Source organism: Leptosomus discolor, unplaced genomic scaffold, assembly GCF_034619465.1.
Source record: "Leptosomus discolor isolate bLepDis1 unplaced genomic scaffold, bLepDis1.hap2 HAP2_SCAFFOLD_45, whole genome shotgun sequence".
In the NCBI taxonomy this organism is placed as follows: domain Eukaryota; kingdom Metazoa; phylum Chordata; class Aves; order Leptosomiformes; family Leptosomidae; genus Leptosomus; species Leptosomus discolor.
In genome coordinates, this window is record NW_028237842.1 from 761322 (window position 1) to 785078 (window position 23757).

Here is a 23757-nt window from a genome sequence, read left to right on the forward strand (position 1 = left end):
ACAGAAATCCCTACTTTTTAAACACCCTGACAACTCAATTAACTTTGTATTAGGATTCTTTGCTAAAAAAGTAAACATACATACGTATTTACAAACTATTTACAAGTCAGGAAAGAATATCCCTCATCAGTTGAAAAGAATAGGTGAAATTAAGTAAATCACAAAGGTCAGGTCTGAATTTGGTCAGAACAAGACTTCTAAGGACTCAATCATCTGAGTATCAAATGTATGGTCTTAAACAGCAAAGCAATGAGTAATTCTGACAGCTTAAAGTAAGTTCAAGTAGTTAATTTAGTAAAAGCGTCACACTTGACAAGTTGTGAAAACAGGTAACTTGTTCTCAAAAACCCTAAAGGAGTGAAAAGGAACATCACGTAACATGACTGAAAGGTAAGGGCTTCAGTATTTTACATTCCAGCGACACGCAAAATCCAGTCTCACCCAGTGGCAGAATGCTCTATTTGAAAAGGTGTACAAACAGAGAACAAACAGTTACAGAAGGTACATGAACTGTTCAACAAAGCCTACAATCATCAAAACCCCCCCAGTCAGTAAATACATTAACCTTTTAAAACTTTACCTCATTTCTCATCGTTCTCCAAACACTTAAAATATTTCGCCCAACAATATTCATTTCACTCATTGTATCTGACCCAAATTCATCCAGCTCAGCTGCAAATCGGTTCTTTTTCTTTTCATCTAAAGACATTAAAAGAGAACAGATTTAGACAAGTTACAGGACAGTCAAGGCCAGACCGAGCTATCCCTCTTCCAATTTGAGCTCTCTAGAAAAATAAGAATTCCTAAAGACTGTCACCGATTGCACAAGATTGTGTATTTACCAGTCTTCCACACGATCTCTAAATAACACTCCCCCAGGTTGTTCTGCTCTCGCACGTCCAAGACAACACGTACTTCAATTTCACTGAAGTGGTGTCCATGGCAAAGTGTTTTCCGTACCAAATATACTGGTTAAGCAATGCCCAACGTTACTTCAGAGCTAGCTGCATGCACATCAGTGCACAACATTAAAAAAAAAAAAAAAAAAAAAAAAAGGTATTTCTGCCCTGTAGCATTTATAACTCAAGGCTTTGCTTGTAACGATCTTACCTAGTCGGAACGAGGCCAACAGAGAAGCAACAGAGAAGAGGTCCATCTGTAGAAACACTCTGCATTGATTTTTTCACTTTATTACAGGGCAACACCATTGGAGTGGTGCTGCAAAGCTAGTGAGCTCTCCTAAGAGCTCCAAGAGACAGAAAGCACAACCCTCCCCACGGACTCTACCTAAATCCCCAGTACTTGGGGTCAGCTATTTGCATACAGCTCAGAGCAGCACAAGTCAGTAAGCTCTGAGATGACACAAGGAGCCTAACAGGGAACTGGTACTCAAATCTTTCTACTTCACAAGTAGGGTCAGTGCTCCGCGCTGCTGAGACTGAGCTAGAAGCAGCACTTCCCACCCAGACATTACCCCGCACTGATACAGAACCGAATCAGATTGATGCCGTGGATTGATATTTAATGTCCTTGGGTTTTTTAGGTTACGGGGGAAGATCTGATCAATTTACCTGCCCTCCAGGATGTTACAGACCTAGAGGTTAACCTGGTCGTCCAGTAGCTCACATGACCAAAGCAGTCATTCTAGAAAGATCCATGGCTGGCTGTAGGAGGAGGCTACCACTTTAACAGGCACTTCAGAACCACTTCAGATCCCCTCTCTAACACTCTTCTTTGCTTAGATATTTGTGTGAGCTGTTGTTTATTCTTTCCACGGTTTTCTTCAGTAGACTACAACTTCTCAGTACTTCTTCACAAGCTCCAAACACAACCTAACAAAAATATATCTTATCATCCCCCAGAGGAGCAAAGCACATCTTTGAGTCTCTTCTGAGCCTTCTCTGTTTTTTCAAAATAGTTTAAAATACATTGGAGCAGGAGTCGGGCACACTGCTTATCCCAGCTGTTTCACTTGTGTTGAAGTATTCCCAGTTTAGAATTCTCTGGTGCTCACTGCAATCACCAGACCTGACAAACGTAAACCTGCTGAAGGGCTACTCTGCATGCTAAGTGAGCTGTGAAATGCCCATAATAAAACGTAACTTCATCTGAACTATGCAAATTTTACTAAGTGTTGCCTGTTTCCCTTTGTTCTATGGCTGAAGATTCTTTAATCACTTACTGACTTAATAGTATGTCTCTCCTCAGACTCAGACAGAAGTCTGTAATGCCTGAGGGCAGCAGCCGCAGTCCATCAGCAGGAGCAACCAGAGTGCAGCTCTGTCAGCTGTACTGAATTTCACCCAGGTAAAATCCCGGTCCTTTATCCAAACAGTTAACTGTCACCATTTCACCCTCAAAAAATGGATACCAAAAAACCTTCAGCAACTGAACATCACAAAACGATTAAAACTTTTTGACAGGGTCCTATTAGGGGAGAGCCATAAACCTAAATTGTTTCCACTTCAGCAACTTGCAAACAAACCCTTTCCTTTTAAAGTAAACCTCTTAATGATCCAATTTGAATGTGTAACAACTTACACTGAGGTTTATGTTTGCTGTAAGCCATTAACATTTTTCCAATTAAATGCTTTTAAATGTTAAGGAAAGCATGTCTAACACAAACCTTTGTAAAATCAAACCATGGAAATGGAAAAGTAAGCAGCCTAGAATTCCAGAGCTTTTCTAAATCCAGCTTGTGACAGAGACCATCTCTCCCAAGCAGGTGTGCAGAACAAGTAACTTCACTTTGGTTTTCTCAAACAGATCAATGATAGTCATTCAACACTGAGGAAGAGCTGAAAACTTGGTTTTAGTTTTGATTCCATTAATTTCTACTACATAGAAATGACTCAGGTATTCTTTCTTTTAATTGAGAACAACAGAATGAGTTAAAATATTTCCACAAAACAAGGAACAAAATCGGAAATACAAACTACTGGCTAAACCTATGTTAATGCAGGTTTATTAAATGCAATTCTTCTGTCACAGAACAGATTGACAGAACAGTCGAGGTCGGAAGGAACTTCTGGAGACCATCTAGTCCAACCTCCCTGCTCAAAGCCTACGACCTCTTCTAGTCTTTCAGCTGGCTTTGGATTTTTTTTCTTTGACTCCAGTTTCTACACAAACGTATTCTGACAAACGTTCAGGCCATCCAATCACAGCTAAACTTAAGCCCAACAACAAAGAAGCAGAAGAAAAATCAGTGAATGTAGGTTTTCTTCAAGGACATAAATATTATTAGCCTCACCAATTAACACGTGTACGCCCTGCAACTGAAGCATCCTGAATTGACAATAATTATAGCAGAAAGTCTAAAGTTTTACATTACTTACCTCAAAAAAGCAATTCCAAATCTAAGACTTTGCAGCTGTTTGGTTTAATATCCACGTACATCTGTTCTTTTACTCATTTTATTGACTCTATCAGCCTGGTTGGGCTCTACATTTTTCAGAATGCAAGATGTGTATAGACATGGTCCTGCTTTCTATCTCAATGAACAGTGAAACAGTAAAGGACTCGGACATTTCAGATCATCACTCTAAGGCGGGTTAAAAAGCGGCTGGGACGGCCAAGCACAGAGAGTGGTGGTGAAGGGAGTTCAATCCAGCCGGTGTCCCCCAGGGCTCAGGACTGGGACCCCTCTGGTGTAATATCTTTAGGGATGAGCTGGATAAGCTAAAAACTTAAGCCCATACACAACTCACAAATGAGACCGTGGGTTCTGCTGCTTCTCTCTGACAAATAAGTAACTCTCCTTGACAATTGTGCCTTAGAAAAACACAGGACTCCAATTATTGTTTCTAACATTTGCAGCACATTTATATAAAACAAACAAACAAACAAAAAATTAAGGGTGGAACTCCTGCAGGTAGCCAGACATACACTGATTTTATAGGAATTGTGAGCATTCTGTATTTTTGAAAAACCAGGTTCTTGATGTTATGGAGCCAGACCAGCCAGATCATCTCCTGACAAACTTCCTTGCACCCAGCTGAAGGATTGCCCCTTGAAATTTTCATCCTGTCTCAAGGATTAAGAAACTGTTTTAAAACAAATAAAAATCTAAGACATGATTTCCTACAACAACGGCAAGTTAACAAAAATATTTAAATGGGACATTTTTGACACATTAATCCTGTTATTGTGGCTGCTACTGGTCAATCGCTAGGGATCAAGGTCTCTGTTAACCCAGACAATTCCAGAACAGAAATATTTGTCTTCCCACTGGAAAAAGTGCAACCTCTTTCTAAAGAGATATTAATTATCATCATAATCTTCTACTGCATTTCCCACTTTTTTCGCCTTTCACTTAATGGAAAGGATGAGTTTTAACTGCATCCACAATTCCTTTTGTATCAGTTTATTTCACTTTTGGAAAAGATCACTCTACTTTCATCACATTCTTTACTAACACTAAAAAATGTTTGATTTTTTTTTTTTTTTTTTTAACAGATTTCTTAACTGCTTGAGCAAATTCTAATACAAAACTACGACCATGTCAACCGTTACAAACCCTCTCTGGAGTGAAGCCTTCTGTCTATGATTGGGCCTAAGCAGAAATACCACTGAGCCTCACGAGAGACCATTTCCAGAAGCCTTTTGAAAGCTAAATAGTCCAACATACAGGTTGGCAAGGAGAGACAATGATGCCCAGTGGCAGCTGAGCTTACTTTAAATGTGACTGAAGCTCCTGAATGGAAAAAGAGCTCCTGACCTGACTGTGCAACCACAGAAAGTCAAAGAGCAGCAAATCTCCCTGCAGATGTGACCCACGCTTCAAGAATCCAGAGCTAAACTTGAACTAACTCACAACGGCAGAAACCACCTCAGATCAGATTTACTTCTGACTTAGGGACGTGTGTGCACAGCAGCTGCGTGCCAGAAAAACACCCCTTCATGCAGTTGGCGCCTTGTCCTGTCACACGGCTAGCCTCCAGCCTGAACCTGGAGATTTCCTTGCTCCAAACGCTGGCAGCTGCTAGAACATGGGCGGACGAACAATACTTTTCTCCTTGTAAAATACGTATTGTATCAATGTGATGCATTTTGTTGGTCAACTGAAAAGTCATCAAAAATCAAAAAAAAAACCCCAACGGATTAAAAAAAAAGCAGTGCTTCCTTACATACAAAGCCCTCATACTTTTTCCATTTTGATCCTAGCTTGCAAATAATATCAGAGAATAAAACGTTCCTTTATACTATGTATTAATAATCATGACAGACTAAACACTCAAATTAGAGACTGCTTAAAGCACAGTACTTTGGAAAAAAACATCATTGTAATCAGACGCTGTAAAACAGCTGCTGTCCTTTGGCACATGTAATCTTGTTTTCTTTTCATAAAGAAAACAACCTCCTCAACTGGATGACAAATATAATAGGGGTGGCAGCAATAAAAATGTGTTCATTACTGATCTGAAGGCAGGACCTGCAGAAGCGAGGGCTGATTCAGTTTCCAATCCCACTGCTTAACCAGAACTGTGCTACACAGAAACCCACCTCGGCAGTTTCAAACACAAAAGGAAAGACTCAGTGTACATCTCACCATACACAACTCAGAAAACTTGTATTGCAAACCTCCCCTGAGGAGTAACGCCAAGCATTACGGATTAGGTGCAACATCCCACAGCCCTTTCAAGATTCCCACTGGGTACTGCATCTTGATATTGCACCTGAAACAGGACATACAGCCTTGCTGTAGCCCACACTGCTTTAGGCAGCAAACAGCACAGAGGCACAGCTGGAATGTAAATAAGCAGCCTCTGCTCCTACTTTCTCTGTAATTTTTAGGAAAAGAACCTGTCACTGAGGAACAAACCCAAGCTGGCATGGTCTCTGGAGTTAATAGCTTTCTTTTCTTCTGCTTTCCAAATCTAAATCAGTTTTCACTAACAGCGCCAAAACCTTCCAGTAACTTTTACAGCTGCAGGGTCATCAACTTCAAGACAGCTACTTGGCAACCTTTCCACGCCGTTTGGATGCAACTGTGTTTACCTGGACACACAAACAGGCTGCACAGAGAGAGACAACATAAGACAGACAACTGTTTTCAGGCCAGCGTCTTATTTTGAGGAGGTTCACTTTACACACTGAAAAAGAAGATATTTCAGCAAGCAGCCAAAGAGCACCCATAAGAAGCATGTGACAGAACTGGACGTTGTAGCTGAGACAGATAAGCTGTTAGCCTACTTCCAGGGGCACTGATCAGAAAAATCAGTCCCAAGTTATATATTCGACCCAATATAGATGCAGCTACTTTGTGAAACACTTTGAAGCCTGCAGCTGATGGAGTTCTAAGCATGCGGTGTCAGTTACACGTATATTTGTTTAATCGAACCACAAAAGCACAAATATAATCAGTGACTCGATCAAGAGGTGATCTACAGTAGCAAACAGAAGAACGGTTATGGAACTAATATCTGGATTCTAGAACATTGATTTTGTCACAGTATTTTAAGGTTTACTCAAGAAACAGAATTAAAGCAAGCTGTATATGGGTACTAAATTTGCTGCTGAACGAGTTTCATGCCAGCAGAGCTGAATCTCGCAGTCTCTTCAGGCAGCTTCTCATTGCTCAAACAACTCAGCAGCCAATCTATACAAAGTATGGAACAAACGCCTCAAAAAAGGAAAAGGTTCTTCAAAAACACCCCCACAACACACTAGAAAACACATCCCTTTAAGAACCAGGGATGGTAGAGGCTAATGACCTCCCATCTCATCCCTGACAAAATTCCAACACCGAAAACAACCTCAGAATACATACACTGTCTCCCAATTCCTCAGTCCTACTCCAGCCGTATTCACATCTCACAGAAGCTATAAACCTCAGGAGAAAAAAAGAAACAAAAGGACAGGAGGCTATTTGCCAAACAGCTCTTCAGAAGCACGAGAAGCCTGCCCGTGCAAGGCGCACAAGTGGTGTGCGGGAAGCGGAGCTACACTGTACGATGCCGTAAATCCGCGAGGCCATGCTGCAGCCCACAGAATAAGCCCCTGTCAGGAGCTGGACGCTGGGGTAGTTTGGGAGAGGGTGTGAGAAAGGAAGGCAGAGGCATAAGCCGCACCACAATGGCTGTGTCCGCTTTGCATCCTCAGACCCTCCCTATGAAACCGCAGAAGGGACTGGAAGGCTGTTGACAAGAAGTGCCCGCTTCTGAAAAACGGAATACGCGAAGTGACAGCAACTGGAACGATGCTGGGCCGTGAGCACTGGGACAGTGAACCAAGGAGGCTACGGGGCACGGGCACTGCGGGAAACGGCGTCTGAAACGGCAGCGAGAACGAGGGGAGAAAAGTTAATCCCGAGCTGAGTGTAGAAAGCAGCGAGTTCCTGCCAGGAGCTCATTCCTTCTCCAGTGAGCAGCACTGGAGGAGAGACAGACACTTGGACGGCATCAGATATACAGCCCAGCCAGGGGAGGGAAGGGGCACAGGGGAGGGAAGAACAGAGGAAAGAAGAGAAGCAGGCCCCCTCACTGAGCCATGCCAGAGCTACTGCTGCTGGAAGGGAGCCAGATTAGAGCTGGAGCACTTGCCTCAGCTTTTTCCCCTCTCAGAAAACCAAGCAGAAGCCACCAAACTTAGACACCTACCTGAAATGCATTCAGATTTTGCCGACTGCAAACCCCTGCTCTGAATTACACCTAGCCTCAGCAAAACTCGTCAGCAAAAGCACACAAGAGTGACTTCGGAACATCCTCTTCTTTGGCTGAGTGTTTGTGCTGCCCTGAAAGAAGATTCATTCTTGGATCAGTGATCTCATAATGTAAAATACAAAACCCTTCAAAAAGAGACAAATACATAAGGCGGCAGCAGAGTTATAATACCCCTCAAATGACACGTTGCTTTGTCTTAGGTAAATTCCTAATCTGCCTTCTCCAAAGGCCCTCCTGTCAACTGAACACACATTTCTCAGGCTAACACCCTCCAAAAGCAATTGTAAAACCTGTACCTATTTCTGTATCATTTGTCACGTAGCAGCCTCAAATCACACCCAAATCACAATTCTGATTTTTAAAAACACTTCACCTACCTGTTTTACAACTCTCATCACACACCAACAGGGATCTTGTATGCTGTTTACTCTTAGTGTCCTCAGCTGCTTTGCACTCAGGCTTGTGAAGCAAAGCAATAATTTAGCAACGTCGGCTCGTTTGTTAATGTCTCCCCTAACATGACCTCTAGTCTCACCCTGATTTCTTTCTGGATGGATTTACAGCTTGGTTCTGTCTTCCTGCAGCTGAATAAGCACCTGACAGAAACGCCCAACCGAACAGTCACATACTCATTTTGAAGCAGTCAGGGAAATCTCGAGAAAAGGCTCAAGAGCTTGAAATGGCCAAGAGCTAGTAGGGAATAAATCAAAACTTTGATACCTCCATACACCACAAGTTAGCAACAAGGACGACAATTCAAGAATCACCAACTAAACAAGAGGCTGTAAGTAAACAGAAAACCCCATTTTCATTATGATTTCACTCTAATAAACAGGCCTTGCAATTTCTCAAACGTTTTTTGTGTGTGTTGAAAAGAAATACTGCCTTAGAAGGTAACCAAATCTTGTTTCATAGTTCAGCATTGCCTAGTCAATTAAAAGCTATTGTTCCTATGTATAAGCAGCAACGTTATGAGACTCCTTTAGAGATACAAAGACTACCACATCAAATAATACCTACAACCTTACACCACAAAGCATGAAATTCAACTCTGCTATCATTGTATTACCACCGCGGCAGCGCTACAGCATTTCTGAAATCACACTCTCCTCCAAGTCACTGTGTCAACAGACAAGCCAGTCTGCTTCAAGCTCCAAAGGGCTAAAATGGAATGAAACAGCTCAACCAGCTCAGATGCATTCAATCATAAATTCTAGTGGTGCTTCACTTGACTTTGCTATTGTAGTCAAAATTTTACTCTCTGTATTTTACAGAACAACAGAAAATCGTAGGCGCATTTTTGGGTTCAAACAAAAGTTTGATTCCTTGCCTTTCATGCTCTTACTATGTAAAGGTGCAGGACATCAAGAGATGACGCCCATAGTCTTGCCAAATGCAACGAGATTTCTCCTTCAAAAGACCTAAAGAAGTTGTCCAACCTTAGTGCCACCACAGCCCATTCGAGGAGTTGATCCTTCTGCTATTTTCAATCAAAAGTCAGGTTTCCACTTCCCCCAAGCACCACACCGCAAACCACTTAAACTTCCTAGATTGTACCAGCAAACCTTTACAAACCGATGGCTGAGCACAGGAGCACACAAAAGCCCTCAGAGAGAAGAACACCGGCAGGCCTTGTTCATACACCTCTCTGAGCACAATCCCTCCAGAAGAAGAGGCAGAAAGACTAGGTAGGCAGCTTCAGAGGCAGCGCCCACAGCTGGCACTAGCCATGAGCTGCAGCGCTGCTGGACGTTCGGCTTCTGAACATCTGCATCAGCCGCTTCCACCTGCCCATCACCCCCCTTCACTCCGCAGGCGGAACGAGGAGCCTGGGCTGACCCTGACTCCCCAGCAGCTGCCCAGCCTGGACACCCAGCCTGACGCAGACGGAGGCTCGTGCAGAGCTCCCCACGCCACAGGAGCAGCAGCCTGTACAGACAGGGTGGGTAGCTGGCAGGCAGGCAGCCCGGCAGCTGAGCGCCTTTCTGCAGGCAAGACACGCACGTCAGACCCCGTGAGAAAGGGTCGTTCTGATCCCTACCAACTCCAGGGAAGACAAGCATCGCGCTGCCTGCGAGCCAAACACCAAGGACACTCCACTGTCTTGTACAGCAAGTTAGAAGTTGTTTCTGATGTTTCTTGCTCCTCAAAGAAAATGTCAGTGTAGACACAAGCGATTACACTTTATTTCATTCTGTATTTCAACTCTCAAACAAGTAATTGGACAGGCACCTCTCTCAAGTCACCTACGTGACTTCTGACAATGACTGTTTGGGTCCAACACCTCTGAAAAGAGACACAATTACATTTCTCTCCTTTTTAAAAAAAGAAAAAAAGAACACAGATGTAATAAGAAGTTCTTGAAGCTTATTAGCAATCATTACTAAAGGTATAGAAAGGAAAAAAAGCCATTAAAAAGTTTCACATGGAAACAAATAGAAGATGGCCAAATCACACTTCCTTTGCAGACCATAGTCAAGTGTCTTCTCTAACCAAGATGAGGTAGAAACGCCTGGATTATGCAAACTAATATTACAGTTTACGGCTTGAGAAGCCAGGGATTTCCTACTCTGTTTCTAATAGCTGGAGAACTAAACCACTTCACTGTTTACTTTGTGATGCCGCATCCGTGATTTGGCAGAGCCTAAACATCTTCTTCAAAGAAAATCACCCTGAAGGAGTTAACCTCACACACAGAAAGCCTGATACCTGCCAGACAACCTCAGGCTCTACAGTTTTTAAGAATGAATAGTTACTCATGCATTACATAAATATTATTACATCATATCTCGTATGTATGCAAAGTTAGAACTACAATAAAATAGGTTCCTCTGTTTTAATATTGTATCTATTAATCCCACTCATCCACTTCATTTGGAGCTGTAGATGCATCAGGTCACAACAGCTTTAACATCTTGCATTCCTCTGTGTCTAAACAGGGAACAGAGAGATAATTCTAAATACAAAAAAAAACAACGCACCACCAACAACAAAAACCCCAACAAAAACATCTGATCTACCATAATAACTGGGTGAGAGGACAGATACCATTCCTGTGCTATTTCATTACGATTTTGTCTTGCCTAATATCTAATGTATACATCAACACCTCACTTTCAGGATGTAAGTAAAAAAAATATGCAGAAATACCTTCATTCCCAAGGTCAGCATTACACAACGTGAGTATAAAAGGGATCACAACAAGGACGCTGAACATGGCTCACATCTCAAAGAACACGGCTTTTTTTCCAACTCAGTAATTAACGCATGAGTAAACTACAATAAGTATTACATTCATTTTCCTAAATATTAAACCCGTTAGAAATTTGTTCCGACGGTCAGAAACACACTTGAGTCACGGCAAGACCGTAACCCTGAGCCCATAGAGAAGGGGCAATGAAGAAATGGGATGTGACATGTGGAAGTCTCGGGGACAACACGGGGCCAGTGGTTAGGACGTTCCCTTCTGCAGCGCAGCACCAGTGCCCGCCGTTGTAGGCACTTTGTACCACGCTAGCGTAGGACCAACATAAAACCCCCACTTTGCAAGTCCCGCACAAGTCTCCCTCGTGACTACGCCCAGAGGTTTCCCCTCGCACGCTCACCCTTAGTCTTACGCTAAAGGGGGAGTTGAAAACACAGTAATTTGTGCCCCCCTGTGCTGCACAGTAATCCCACCCCTAAATTCCACTCCCCGTGGCTGAGCGTAGGCTGTATCTAACAGACCCCAGCCTGGCACGAGTAAACCTGTCCCCACGGCATTCCAAAAGTCTGGGCAGAGACTGACTGCTGCTCCTGGCCCCGGCAACTCGGACCTGGGGGTCTCCCTCTTCACCACCTGACGGTGCTCTTGGCAAGCAAGCTCTGGTTTGAGCACCTCCCCAGCAACCCACCAGCACAACTGGTCTTGTACCAGAGAGCTGCCCTTTTTCCTGACAGAAGCAAGGGGCTCGAGGATCTGGAAGACCAGCGGCCAATTATCTTTCCTGAACACAAAACAACCCCGCAGACCCTTACTTCAGCTGATGGCAAACTCCTTCCGTTCACAGCTCAGTCCTTGCACAGTCCTCACCATCCTCCAGGAAAGTGGGTGGGCCTGGAAATAACTGGGTTCTCTGGACATACACACACTCTTCACCTTGAAGGTGTACTGATAGCTGCACCCACAAGGTACCCCAGGGGTCACAGCATACAGGCCTTTTCTTCTGCCAGAATAAAACACACAGCGCGCACCCAGAAACCTGTACCGTGAACTCTGATCTGAGAATCAGAGCTTTTAAAATCCCCAGTTGCTGAGGCTGCTGAACTGGTAAAGCACGGTAGAGGTGGAAAGCTTTTCCAAGAAATTGCTCTGCCTACATTGTATTTACGTGCACAGGCTACAGGTATTTAGAGGTTCTTATTCGTGAGTGCCTAAATTTTAACCAAACCTTCTGAACCACAGCAAGTTCTCCACTACTTCAGGGTTCTTTGTTTTCGAGGAGACTTTCACACTTTGAATCAGCCTGTCTCTAGATAGACAAACCTAGCCATTTCTCTCCCCCTTCATTGCCAAAAAAAGCTTGTTTGATGTTCCCCTGACATGGAGGTGTTTCTTAACTGACCTGCTCCCGTTTCTCCAATCCCACACGTCGGACCAGTCCATAAGTATCGCCTCGGGGTTGCTCAGCCACAGCTTTCCAGGCTCAGCTTCTCCTCGTCCACCAAGCACCTCGTAAGAAAAGACATAATTACAAAAGTTACTGCCATTGCAAAGTTGTGAGATTCTAACTGGGCAGAAAAGTTTCCCAAGTCATCCTACTACCCAATGTTACAGCACCCTCAAACACAGGGCTCAACAGGCGGTTCACAGGAAGGTTGAACACTCCTGCCCCAAGCACAGCCACACTCAGAAGCACGAGGAACACCTTTGGGGGCTCTAGCAGTTTTGGCTGTCTAATTGCAATCCACGGGCTCCAGTCCGTTAGAGTTTGCATCCAGCAGCGTGCCTGGCTACGTCACCCCTGAGGCATGACTCTTCCCAGTCCTTCTCCCTCCACCTCTACCAGAAGAGTTGTTTCAAGGGACACAGGAAAAGATGTGTTTTAAAAAAATAAAAAAACACAAAACAAAACAAGAGATAATTCTAAAGCCTCACTGATTTACGTGAGTGAGCTTAAAGCTTTGCAGAAACTTCAGGCAAAGCACCTAGAAACTGAAATGACTGTATTTATCTTCTTTGCTGGAGGCACCTACACCAAACTGTTCAGAAACTCCACCCAGAAGGGATCAATCCCTAAGTACTGCCTTTTTATTTGGGTTGAGGTTTGGGAAGCTGTACAACAGTAGGTACACCAGAGACATCAGAGAGGACTTCTCTGAAGGAAGGTGAGGCTAAGAACGCTTCTGAACACACTGTAAACAATGTTGAGTCCTCCATACTAAGTAAAATACCACCATCTCCCCTCAAAACCCACAACAGTAAGCAGCAAGTGTTATTGACACTGGCATTACTGAAGCTACAGAGAACTGTGCCTGCTGCAACTCAACAGCTGAAATTTTTACCTCAGCGACAAAGCCAAAAGCTAGAACATTGTCTTGCCATGGAACACATTTATTTGCCACTTAAGAGCCCACCTGAAGTCAAAACTGTTGGCTGCGTTCCCACAGCTTTCAACAGCCACAGTTCTCCTAAGGAAGACCCGCTGTGTGCTGCAAGAAAGCACAATCAGGGACATTTACTGTCATTTTGCTTCAGTTAAACACAACCGCATCTCCGAGTCCAACGATTCAGCTCTGCCCTCACTCGCTTCCCGGCGAGGTCACCTGAAGTACGGCGCCACCGCCAAGGTGACAAGTCCCGAAAGCTGCGGCTTCCCAGTTCAGCTCCCAGCCCCCACGGTCTGCAGTTACGGCCGTCAAGCACTTCCCTCCCTCCCTCCCTCCCTCCCCGGCAGCGCCGAGATGAAACCCTCTCACCTCCACCCCGTCGCGGCCGCCCCCGGCAGGCGGCTCTCCGAAGGCACGGGGCGGCCAGGGAAGGGGAGCGGTCCCGGCGGCAGGGACGCAGAGAGCAGGACCGGAGGCCCCGCAGGCGGACGCCGCGTTACCTCGCTCCCCTCCGGGGCCCCGCAGCGGCGCTCCCGCCGGGAGAGGCCTCCCGCCCGCGGGGCTGCAGCTCCCTCGGCCCGGGCCGGGGCTGGTGTCGCGCAGCCGCAGCGCCGGCCCCGCCGCCGGACGGCGAGGCGGCCCCGGCAGCGCCTCTTCCCCCGGCCTCTCACCGCAAGTGCGAGCGGCGCAAGAGCGCAGGCGCCGGCGCGGCGCGGCGAGGGCGGCCCGGGGCGGGGGGGGTCGGGGCGGCCCCTCCGCTGCCGGGGGGAGGGCGGGCGCGTCCGGGCCGCGTCTCCCGCCGTGACGGCGCCTGCGGGAAAACGGGCCCGGGGCTGCGAGCGTCCCGCCGGCGGCTTCTGCGTTCGGTCCCCGCTGCGGCGATGAACGCTCTCGCGGGGCAGCGGGCGGGAGGCACGCGCGGCTCCCAGACAAAGCCGCAATCAGGCACAGGGTCGTCAGCCACCGCCGGGGCTTGGGGCCTGACCCCAACCTCTGACGCGGCTGCAGAGATGACAGGTGGGAGGTGCCCTTGGGCCAGCGCCTTGTAGCTCCTTTTCAGCTGTTTTTCATCTCAAAACGGAGAGCGCGAGCTGGGGAGGCTCGTGTGGCGCCGTGGGGGATGTGGCTGGGGAGCTGACGTAGGCAGGATCTCCCTGCGGTTCCTTCCCTCGGACAGAAATCAATCTGAAACTCGACTTGCCCAGGTCAGTTCTCCTTCCTGGTGGCAGTGTGGGATCCAGGAGCAGCGTCAGGAGTAATAAACCTCATGTTCGCCTCCGTGGTCAGAGCGGAGGCTTCTGCTTATCCACCTCAAACACCCACCCCACCCCACCCCCCCGCCCCCCTTTCTTTTTTACCTTCCAATCTAAAGCTTATTTTCCTCTGTGAGAGAAGTGGAAAGCACTGTTTCTGTGCAGTACATAGTTGTAAGGTGATGGCTCGACTTGAAACCGAGAAAACGGTTTAAACCGTTTAGTCTTGACGGTGCTGTAAGCCTTTGTGTTCTGTCTTGATGGTCACTGCTTTTTAAACAAGATCAAGCTCGTTTTCTACTTTAGATACATGGAGGAAATGATTGTAGAAGAGTTAGATTTGTAGGATAACAAAAGGAGGTTAACTCATCCTACTTCTCCCTATGGGAGAGGGAGTGGTTTGCGGGGGTTTTATTGTGCTTGATATTGATGTCCTCGACTGTCATTTAAAAATCCAGCCAACAAAGAAACCAAACCCAAAAACCACAACCAAAAACAGCCAACCCAAAAAAAAAACAAAAACAACCCATACAAAAAACCAGACTGGTTTGGATTTTGAGTTTCAGTGTGTTTTTTTTTCACTATGGTGAAAATTCTTGTTTTAAGACAGCTTATAGTAGCTTCTCTGTGCCTCCCTACTTCTGGCAAATTTGGAAAATTGAAGCCTTGTTCTACATCCATTATGTTCTTAAGTTTAGGCTGTAGAAGTTGTAGGCATTGGAGCATCTGAAACTTGGACCATTTCGGGTCATTCTCACTGCAAGCCATAGGACACAGGAGGCTAAATTTAACCCTGGTGTAAATTCCACTTGAAGTGACTGGATTTATCCGAGGATGAAACTAAACAATCATTAATGGACAAAGAAATAAAATGTGATGAGAGCTCTTCTCAGTCGGTGGCAGTTTCATGTCAGTGTGCGCAAAGGCTATCAAGAGCTATTGGCTTGTCAAGCCTTCCTTACTAACGTGTTTCCCCCAACAAGTGCTGCTGAACTGGTGAGGGACTTCTTTCCTTCCTGTTCTATAAACATTGTGGCTTCCTCACCGTCAGGAGGATACAGCTAGGCCCGAGCTGGGTGACCAGCTCTGTTTGTGGACAGACGTAGTGCAGTGTGGATGGTGAACGGGGCAGAGATCCCTAGACCTTACTGGGCTGGGAAGAATAGGTAAATCTTACAAACCAGATCTTCCTGCGTGCACCTTCTCCACAAGGAAGGCTTGTTTCTCCCTAGTTTGCTCACTTCTGGCGTTATAGAAGGCCTACGTGAAGGCTGCCCCCAAATTAAGAGACGAATTAGCTAAAAAGTAAATGATCTGCGTACTCAGATCAGAACAGAAATCCAGGGACAGGTGAGGGAGGAGAGCACAGATATGGATCTGTGGAGATGCCATATCCCCAGTATTGCCTAGAAGTGAGGCCCTGGGGCTTTTGTTATAGACCCTGCTCTCGTGACAGGATTTTCAGCTGCTTCATCCATATTTTGCTCAGAAGCACAGGATTTTTACCGCTAATTTGGAAATAAACAGAGGTTGTGTAACACAAAATGCAAGGCCGTGTATCAACACAGTATTGAAGAAATACAATGTTTAAAGACAGAAAGCATTTAAAACAGAGCACATGCATCTATATTTCTGGTTGTGTTCAGCCAAAGAATTCTTCTGCTATGAAGTCTTTGATTAAAAGTGATTCAAGCCACAAGTAAAATTGCTTAGTACTTACTTCCAGCATCTTCTCACTAGGCCTGTATGGGATCGCAGATAATGCCACGCTTCACAAAGTCTTACTCCAGGAGGTCCCTGGCAACTCTCTTTGTGTTGCAAGGGAAAAAAAGACAAGAATATTTAGCAGTAAGACTCAGGAGTCTGCCTTCAGACCTGTCAGACACCTGAGCGTTTGTGTGTCTGTAGCTTCTGATAGCACATTGCCCCTTTTGCTTCAGATTTGGCAGCAAAACAGACTCGTAAGCGCTACCAGCCTCACTCCAGTCAAAGGATTCAAGGGAAGGTTTATTTGTATTGCATTTTCTCCCTACTTTTTCTAGAGGAAGAATGCATTTTCTCGTTCTCTTCAGCAGGCTATTAGGAGTTTTGGCGTTTTTTCTGCAGAAAGAGAGCACTCTATTTAGAATGCCTTCCATAAACAGAACAGTTTATAAAACCAGTAGCTTCAAAATGCTGGAGCTTCTTGCAAAGTGTATTTTCCGGGCTGTTATTTACCTTTACCGCCTTTCCCCCCGCCCGCCCCCGTTACCACGGATTTTTCCTGCCTTCATGCTCCTTTGGTAATCATCCGGCTTTTGGCGCCTTCTGGAGCAGGATGTTCCCTCTTTGTCAGTCGTTTAGTTCTTCTTCAAGGGTACAGTCGTTAGTGAGGCACGCGTGGTTTGTACGATGTAACCAGGCTGATACAACAGGACTGTTTGTCAACGACCGCCTCCTGTCCTGTAATGAGAGATTTAGATTGCTTAAAGAATCCCTGACAAAGGGATTAAAAGCAAAAGTGCTTTTCATACGGATTTGTAAAGATGTGACTTAAGGAAGTTTGATGGCAAGCTGCACTCTATTACTTACTCCATGGAGGAAACACACAAAGGAAAATCAAGTCACAATCGAGCCACAATACACAGAGACACAATACACACAATACGCTCTCTTTACACAGAGACCAGAGACACAAAAGGGTCCCGCAGAGTCACGAGGTTCAGAGTGGACCCACTTGCTTTGTAGCCTCCTGAGGGAGCTTAGGGGCAGCTAGGAGCAATCTTAGTTTCAGACTTGGACAACAGTTCCTGTCCAATGGAATGAACTACATGGATTTAATGAGGATTAATTTGGCATGCTGTCAGTCACTTACCGAGGAGCTGTTGTAAATCAGGCGGTCTCTCCGCCTCAGGTTCAGAAGGATCTCTTAGTTTCTGGTAAGGGATCTCAAACCTTGGGAGGCGTCCCTGCTCAAAGGGGAGAGTCACCGGGCGTGCAGTCTGGTTGCAATTTAGGGAGAGCTCAAGTTGGGCTCATGCAAAGATCTGTGGCTGGTAAAAGGTCTCTCTGCCTCGAGGAGCCACCTTGAGAGGTGACCCAGCTCAAGGGGAGATGACCGCCATGCAGCCACGCTGCCGAGCAGGGAGAGCCCAGAGCGGCTCACTTAGGCCGTCACATTGATGGGATGAAGTGGTTGGCTCGTAGTCCATCTGCAGACAATGGGAAAGGTCTGCATGAGACTCCTTGTGCCCACAACTTTCTTTGTGCCTTGATCAATGAGTCTGGGAAGAACCACCTGCTATTGATGTGTTAATCACGTGATGGATGATCCAAGCTCATGTGCATCGATACTCGCTGGGTCACCCTGTGTGGGTTCCCTAGAACCTTCCGACGTTCCAAATTTCCCCAAAAAAACCCATTTCTTTTCCCCAAAGGACTCTCCGAAAGCAAGTTCAAGAAGAACTCTTTGCATCTCAACTCTCACCAGCACATCGCCATTCTGGTGGATGAAAGCCTTGTCGTCAGCCCCAGCTGGGAAACCAGGTTGGTGCTGGGACTATCTATGGGGTCCCTCACTGGAGTGCAGGTCCCTCACAGTCTTTCTCACAGGTCCACTACTGGTCCCAGCTCTGCACAATATACCCCAAAGGAAACAGCCCAAATGACCAAGGACTCACTTTTGGCCAACATGTTATTTCTTATTTATTCTAAAAAGCATCATCTTCTGATGTACAGCATCCCAGTTGGTACTGGTAACAACTGCTCATAGACAGCCCAGCTCAGCTCAGGTGCCAGGAGTCAAATCCCAGTCCATCCACGGTTTGGCCACAAATACCCCTGCTCACCCTGCTCCACCGGTCACGGCGGGGGTACAGAGCTGGCTCTGAAGGCCATGGCCAGAGCCCTGATGGGACCCAGGCGGATGAAGGCCACTCCAGCCTCCCTGTGACTGCTGGCACAGCCCGAAAGCTGCTGCGTTTTCCAGTTCTCATTGTAAGGAAAGTGTCGACAGGAGTGACAGGCCTTGCCATGGCCCAGTTACCCCCATTGGCCATCCCCATGGCCACCACAGGGTTCCGGAATGTCTGTCTGTCACAGCCGGGGCGTTTGTGACGTCATGGCATGAGCTGGACTCATCTGCCCGCACGGCTGCCCCCCAACTCAGTGGTGTGTTTGCCACAGGCAGCGGAGGACCGAGACCTGGGGCTCTTCAGCCTGAAGAAGAAAAGAGTGAGAGGGGACCTCATCAACGCTTGGAAATATCTCAAGGGTGGGTGTCAAGGGGATGGGGCCGGGCTCTTTTTGGTGGTGCCCAGTGACCGGGCAAGGGGCAACGGGCACAAACTGGAGCACAGGAAGTTCAACCTGAACGTTAAGGGTGACAAGAGCACTGGAACAGGCTGCCCAGGGAGGTTGTGGAGTCTCCTTCCCTGGAGATACTCAAAACGCTGCCTGGACACACTCCTGTGCAACCTGCTGTAAGGGGATTAGCAGAGGGGGTTGGACTGGATGATCTCCAGAGGTCCCTTCCAACCCCCACCGTGGTGTGATTCTGTGACAGCCTGCGACTGCACCAGCGCCACCCCATCTCTGTTGCTGTGATGCAGCTGAGGTCTGGACGTCGCACAAAGTCACCGTCCCCCTCTGTGGGACCTCCCCCGAGGAAAAGGAAGCGCCGGGCTCGCGCGGAGGAAGGTGAGTGCAGAGCATCCCCCCTCCCCGGGCGCCTAGGGCCCGTGGAAGAGCGGCCGTCCCTCATTCGCAGGGCAGCGGGGGCCAACAGCCCAACCCATGCCGGGCCTTTGGCAGTGGGGTTGGGAAACGGGAGCTGCGACATGTGCGGGGCGCCGGTCCCAGGGGTTGCTCGGCTGGAGGTGTTGCAAATCTGGAGAAGAAAAACTTCTCCACACACAGACCAGTAGAGACGTCGTTTATTAACGACGCGCAGCGGGGATGTGGGATCCTTCCCCAAGATGGCCGCCTGCACATTGCAATCAACAAATATTTATATATTAAATTCGTACATATTCAGTCATCATTGATATGTATCAATGATATATCATTGAAATATCATCCATGCGTATTCATCATCGTCCTCTCGATGATTGGTTCTTCTTCTCTCGCTCCTGATGCCAATGAGCGCGCAGCCTCTGTCGTAGTCTTCTCTTGTTCCCTTGTGAGTAGGGGGTATCGTTTAGGTAGGTGGCCCGTGAGTCGGAGGTCTCGACCGCTCCTCAAATTGACCATGTTTGGTCAAGGAACATGTCCTTGGCTCGTAGGCTCTTGGCTCGTACCTGCTTTGGTCATGATGCAAAGATTATACACAATGGGCACCATCATAAATCCTGTCCAGCAGACATCTTGGACTACAACACACTGTCCTTGTTTCTAACCACTAACAGATCATTGGTTAATGAATACCGTAGCTCTGGGACTTTACAGGGGTATGCTAGCAGCATTGGCAATACAGATTTTATTTTATATTTGATCGTTTATCCCATTTGAGACTTATTTTCCCAAAGTAATCATTAGTTTCTCCTATTAATATCCACTAATTAGAATTCTTGATATTCAAATCAAGATGGGAACAGTAAAGGGATTTCTAAGCAGTATCCTAAAATCCTAAATCTGGTGCTTTCTGCACCAGAGGCGCCGCGCTGGCTTTGGCTGCCGCCGCTGCTCCTTGTGCCGCCGGTGAAGGGTTTGCTTTGCCGTTTCAGTGAGTCCCCCGGAGAGGCCGGAGCGGCCGCAGCAGCACGAGGAGCCTGGAGAAGGGCCGAGCGACCAGAGCAGCCCTCCGCAGCCGTCGCCACGTCAGCAGGTGCGAGACCCCCCTGGCCGGGGGCAGGAAAGGTCAAGTCAGATGGGACGGGGAAGAGGACTCGTTTGAGAGAACCCCGTGTGCCTTTGTGACCACGGCTGTGGTCCTGAGCTGCACTTCATGTCCCCTCAGGTGACTGTCATGCCTCGGGGGCCGTGTTTGTCCTCAAGGTGTTTTAGAATCTGAGTTTGATAGAGCAGCCTTTTCTTGGTTCAAAGAATTGCGGGGTGCTGGTTCACGGCTCTGTCCCACTTCTGTGCTAAGGCTCATTCCTGGGAGGTTTCGTCTTTTCACTTTTGAGTTAAAATATGTAACAGGCAGACGTCAGTTCTTTCTTGATGAAAACGGAGTGATAGTTGGTGGAGTTTGGAGAAACAGTGCTCTAAACCTTACGATCCAAAGAAAAATATCGTTCATGCTTATTTTCACGCTGCTTCTATAAACAGGTGGATTTTGTTGCTCCCGTGGGGCCCAAAGAACCAGAGGGAAGCGCACAACAGGAAGAGACCACAGTAAGTTAAGCTTCTGCTCTCCACAAACGCATCCTCTAGACAACCAGCCTTGCTTGTGAGGGAACGGGGAGCTCCAACATCGTTTTTTTTTGCCTGAAACGATTTCTTAAGGCTGACCTTTCCTTACCCGATGCTTTTTCCTGAGTTACTGAGGAGGTGGTTGTGTACCAACAGTTGATTTCAGAAAGATAATTATTCTCATTTTGCACAGAATTATTCTAAAGTTTTGTTTGGTCAGAAATACGTGGAACTGTTCTTGTGTGTTCTGCACATCGCACCAGGAACACGAGGAAGTCACTTTTTTCCCCTCACAGGACGCTGAAGGAGACCCCAGTGGACGTGCGAGCGACGCAGGCTTTCACGTAAGTCCCCCATCTCGGCTGTTTTCCCAATGTTGTGCAAGGGTGAGGGAAAGCTGCTCCAAACAACTGCGAAATACTCGTAGAAACTGCAAAATACTCGCAGAAACTGCAAAATACTTGATCTTAGAGGGGCTCCTTCCTTCACTGGCGAGTCTCTGCCCGTGTTTTGTTTTGCTCACGGCCAGGAAGGGCACAACTTGCTGTCGTTCAAGGGGCAGGTGAGAACCAGGCGATGGAAACATCCACACCCCCAGGGGTCAGCGGCTTCTTTGACACACCAGAAAGAAAACTGCTGAACCAAAGAATTGAATAAAATGGATAGCAAGCTTTTACAGAATAGAGCAGCCCCATGCAGCGTGCTTTCAATTAAATTAAACCTCGTTCTGTGCACACAGGCATTCTCCGGTCCTGGGTACAGGCTAGACAGCAAGAAGGAAGGTGCTGAGCCGTCGGCAGCTGAACCAGGAGCCGTTCAAAGGTTGGTCCATCTCGTTCCCTTGTCAGCAAGTGAAGGTTCAGCATTTGAGTGGAGGTTTTTTTTTCCTGCTCCTGCAATATAAACAAGGTGTTTTCCTCCTAATTTGGCATTTAGAAAAGCAAGTCTGGTCTGCTAGACTTGACTGTGACATCCCTGACTGCTGAAGGTGCAGATCCTAAGTCGACGTTGCCAAAACTCTCTCAGTCAACTCCGGTTCTGGAGAAGACACGTGGGGAGAGGCAGCAGGCTCGCCGAGTCTGGTGGGCTGGAGGGAGCCCTGCCCGTTTCCTAAAGCGAAACGTGGTGTCGCGGGAAATCTTGAACCCTGGTGGAAAAGCACGTCCGTGGCCCTGTGGAGACCACAGGCAACGTGGAAACCAAGCTTCTACAGCAGGTCCAGGAGCTGATGATCTCCTCTGTGCCACGTATGCCCCCCTTTAGGAAATAATTCCGTGGTTTCCATCTAGAAATACTTGGGGATGAAAATTCGCAGCCAGCGATGGTACAACACTGACCGACACAGAATAGGCCTCGCTGCGTTCAGGTGGATGGGAGGTACAAAATTTCTCCTTTCATCGTACTTTTATGCTGCTTTTCCAGAGAAATCCCCAACCATGACTTCCAGATGGGCAAAATCACCTTCGACAGAAACTCACACCCGCCGGTTCAGAAAGACCAAGAGGTAAATCGAGTTGGATCCCTCCCAGTTTTGCACGGAATTAGGACATGAGGACTATTGCCCGAGTTTGTGGTTCCTCTCTCCACACTTGGTTTTTCACAGCACCCTTCTCTTAAAAAGTGGCAGTAGTCACCAAGTGATTGGAGTGAGGTGAAGGCAACCTCCGGTGTCCTTGCTTGCTAATGCAAGCCTGTTTCACGTGGCTGAAAGGTCACCAAAACGCTCGTCTTTTAGTTTCGGGGAGAAAGCAGTGATTACCCAGATTAAGGATGTGAACTATCTCCGGTCAGTGGCTGCTCTGATGGAACAATTGTTCCTTCCAATGGTCGCTCAGCGTTCATCCTGCCCCAGCAGCGAGCACAGAGGTAACCATCTTCCTTCCCCTCTTTCCTTTTTCCAGGAGAAATCCGGCAGCCACTTTACCCCCTTTTTGGGAGAAGGCCATTCTCTGGAAGAAACGGGAGGAAAGCCCTGACTTGTGGCACCTTCGGTCAGTCAGGAAGAACAATTGCAGCGTGTGGATCGTCGCAGTTGAGAGGAGAGACTGTTTTTTGGCAACACACGCACCCTTTTCCTGGGTATTCGTTTCACACTGAACCCCGGCTCTGTCAAACCGTCGGAATTTTCAGTGGAGAATGAAGTTCTGGGAATTCTGAAAAATTCTTTGCGTGTGTTTTTCAAGAGAGAGAGCAGCTCTCAGCTAAACCTTAGCAGCAACCCCAACGAGTTCTACCTTCCCCAACAGGGCGACGTCCTCCTCTCTTAGACCCTGAGCGATGACAGTCTCGGGTAGCTCTACGCTGGATATTTTCCTCCCTTTCTCTCTGTTTTGCCACAATTTCTGGGAAGCTTTTTGGGTAGGAGTCAAGTCAGGAACGACCTGTGGAAGGAGCCAGCGTTGGTGGGCGAGAAGCTGTGGGAACACCACGGTGAGGAGGCCTTGCAGGAGGGTATAAATCAGTTTGGGACGAAAGCAAGCGGCTCAGTGGGAGATAAAGAGGTTTGTTGCTAAAAATAGTATCTCGGGGGGGGTACAAGGGGGTGTCCCTGCGGAGTAAAAGGGTCTCAGGCTCAGCTTTCCCCTCAGATGGGTCCGTGCCTCAGTGGCCACTGGGCACGTCCGCCAGGAGGGGTTTTGGGAGCGTCAGACCCAGGGGTCTGGAGCGGCTGGTCCTGGGGGGCCATGGGAAGGCCCCACGCTGCCCGGCTACTGGCACTGGGGTTTACTGGTCCTAGGGGGCCGTGGGAAGGCCCCACGCTGCCTGGCTACCAGCACTGGGGTTCACTGGTCCTGAGGAGCCGCAGCAAGGCCATGTTTGCACGAGGACAGGGCCCAGTCTATACCGGGAGGCGATCCAGTTTGTACCGGGACGGGGCCTAGTCTGTAGCGGGAGGGGATCCAATTTGTACCAGGACA

General features: G+C 47.4%; 1 long non-coding RNA gene across 1 annotated transcript; it reads right to left on the reverse strand.

Moving 5' to 3' along the window:
* Positions 1–273: 273 nt before the first annotated feature.
* Positions 274–13315, reverse strand: LOC147412655 (uncharacterized). The gene is made up of 4 exons (XR_015184182.1): positions 13281–13315; positions 12269–12375; positions 7602–7735; positions 274–699 (listed from the first exon to the last, which is right to left on the reverse strand). It is a non-coding gene; the product is annotated as an uncharacterized LOC147412655 (long non-coding RNA).
* Between the last annotated feature and the right edge of the window lie 10442 nt (positions 13316–23757).